Source organism: Perkinsus marinus (genome assembly GCF_000006405.1).
Source record: "Perkinsus marinus ATCC 50983 genomic scaffold scf_1104296976090, whole genome shotgun sequence".
Lineage (NCBI taxonomy): Eukaryota > Perkinsozoa > Perkinsida > Perkinsidae > Perkinsus > Perkinsus marinus.
Genome location: NW_003200523.1, coordinates 1 through 2434, shown reverse-complemented (window position 1 = coordinate 2434; position 2434 = coordinate 1). Strand labels below are relative to the sequence as shown.

Below are 2434 nucleotides of genomic sequence, written 5' to 3'. Positions count from 1 at the left end.
GCTCCGCGATGCTGTGAGCCACTCCCTAGCACATGACAGGGTGGCGATTCTCATGAGCAGAGATGAGATCCTCTGCGTCTTCCAGACAGCGTGTCTGAGTGGTTGAGGAGGTGGACTCGAAATCCACTAGGCTATGCCTGCGCAGGTTCGAATCCTGCCGCTATCGTATGTCTGATGGCGTTTGGGTTTTCAAGACATCTGAGCAGCCTCGCCTTCGAATCCTTATAGCGATTCTGATGAACATTAGGAATAAGTAGGTTGCGAACTAACCAAAGCGCATGACATTTGAGGAACATTGATGAGAATTGATGTATATCCCAAAAAAATGTATCTACCTCTAGACTCTTATCCTATATAAGCCCTACCATTTCAGCGGATTCGCTGTCGTTGCAGCCGTCATTTGGGAAGAGACCTCATATGAAGAGTGCGAACGATGTCATTACTTCACCGACGTTCTTGTCAAAGCGTTGGGTTACGTACGCAAGAATGCGAGTCAGCTAAATATCATCGCCCTTGCAGAGGTACTCCGTGATGCTGTGAGGCACTCCCCTAGCAACATGAACAGGGCAGCGATTCTCATCGGGAGAGATGAGATCTTTCGACACTTTTAGACAGCGTGTCCGAGTGGTTAAGGAGATGGACTTGAAATCCATTAGGCTCTGCCTGCGAAGGTTTGAATCCTGCCGCTGTCGTATGTCTGATGGCGTATGGGTTTTCGAGACATCTGAGCAGTCTCGCTTTCGAATCCTCATAGCGACTCCGATGAACATTATGAGCGAGTAGGATGCGAACGAACTGATGCGCATGACATTTGAGGAACATTGATGAGAATTGATGTATATCCCAAAAAATGTATCTACCTCTAGACTCTTATCCTATATAAGCCCTACCATTTCAGCGAATTCGCTGTCGTTGCAACCATCATTTGAGAAGAGACCTCTTACGAAGAGTGCGAACGATACCATTATTACGCCGACCTTCTTGTCAAAGTGCTGGGCTACGTATGCAAGAATGCGAGTCAGCTAAATATCATCGTCCTTGCTGAGGTGCTCCGCGATGCTGTGAGCCACTCCCTTAGCAACATGAACAGGGTGGCCATTCTCATGGGCAGAGATGAGATCCTCTGCGTCTTCCAGACAGCGTGTCCGAGTGGTTAAGGAGGTGGACTCGAAATCCACTAGGCTATGCCTGCGCAGGCTCGAATCCTGCCGCTGTCGTATGTCTGATGGCGTTTGGGTTTTCAAGACATTTGAGCAGCCTCGCCTTCGAATCCTTATAGCGATTCTGATGAACATTAGGAATAAGTAGGTTGCGAACTAACCAAAGCGCATGACATTTGAGGAACATTGATGAGAATTGATGTATATCCCAAAAAATGTATCTACCTCTAGACTCTTATCCTATATAAGCCCTACCATTTCAGCGGATTCGCTGTCATTGCAGCCGTCATTCGGGAAGAGGCCTCATATGAAGAGTGCGAACGATGTCATTACTTCGCCGACGTTCTTGTCAAAGCGTTGGGCTACGTACGCAAGGATGCGAGTCAGCTAAGTATCATCGCCCTTGCAGAGGTACTCCGCGATGCTGTGAGGCACTCCCCTAGCAGCATGAACAGGGCGGCGATTCTCATCGGGAGAGATGAGATTTTTCGTAACTTCCAGACAGCGTGTCCGAGTGGTTAAGGAGGTGGACTCGAAATCCACTAGGCTATGTCTGCGCAGGTTCGAATCCTGCCGCTGTCGTATGTCTGATGGCGTATGGGATTTCAAGACATCTGAGCAGTCTCGCTTTCGAATCCTCATAGCGACTCCGATGAACATTAGGAATAAGTAGGTTTCAAACTAACCAGAGCGCATGACATTTGAGGAACATTGATGAGAATTGATTTATATCCCAAAAAATGTATCTACCTCTAGACTCTTATCCTATATAAGCCCTATCATTTCAGCGAATTCGCTGTCGTTGCAGCCGTCATTTGGGAAGAGACCTCTTACGAAGAGTGCGAACGATACCATTACTTCGCCGACGTTCCTGTCAAACCGCTGGGCTACGCAGGCAAGAATGCGATTCAGCTAGATATTATCGACCTTGCATAGGTACTCCGCGATGCTGTGAGTCACTCCTCTAGCAACATGAACAGGGTGGCGATTCTCATGGGCAGAGATGAGATCCTCTGCGCCTTCCAGACAGCGTGTCCGAGTGGTTAAGGAGGTGGACTCGAAATCCACTACGTTATGCCTGCGCAGGTTCGAATCCTGCCGCTGTCGTATGTCTGATGGCGTTTGGGTTTTCAAGACATCTGAGCAGCCTCGCCTTCGAATCCTTATAGCGATTTTGATGAACATTAGGAGTAAGTATGTTGCGAACTAACCAAAGCGCATGACATTTGCGGAACATTGATGAGAATTGATTTATATCCCAAAAAATGTATCTA

At 47.8% G+C, this 2434-nt stretch overlaps 5 non-coding genes across 5 annotated transcripts; all 5 read left to right on the top strand.

Moving 5' to 3' along the window:
- Positions 1–84: 84 nt before the first annotated feature.
- Positions 85–166, top strand: Pmar_PMAR008451. Its single transcript has one exon. It is a non-coding gene; the product is annotated as a tRNA-Ser (tRNA).
- A 444-nt stretch (positions 167–610) lies between these two features.
- Pmar_PMAR008450 lies at positions 611–692 on the top strand. Its single transcript has one exon. It is a non-coding gene; the product is annotated as a tRNA-Ser (tRNA).
- A 443-nt stretch (positions 693–1135) lies between these two features.
- Positions 1136–1217, top strand: Pmar_PMAR008449. The gene has a single exon. It is a non-coding gene; the product is annotated as a tRNA-Ser (tRNA).
- A 443-nt stretch (positions 1218–1660) lies between these two features.
- Positions 1661–1742, top strand: Pmar_PMAR008448. The gene has a single exon. It is a non-coding gene; the product is annotated as a tRNA-Ser (tRNA).
- A 443-nt stretch (positions 1743–2185) lies between these two features.
- Positions 2186–2267, top strand: Pmar_PMAR008447. Its single transcript has one exon. It is a non-coding gene; the product is annotated as a tRNA-Ser (tRNA).
- Positions 2268–2434: the final 167 nt, after the last annotated feature.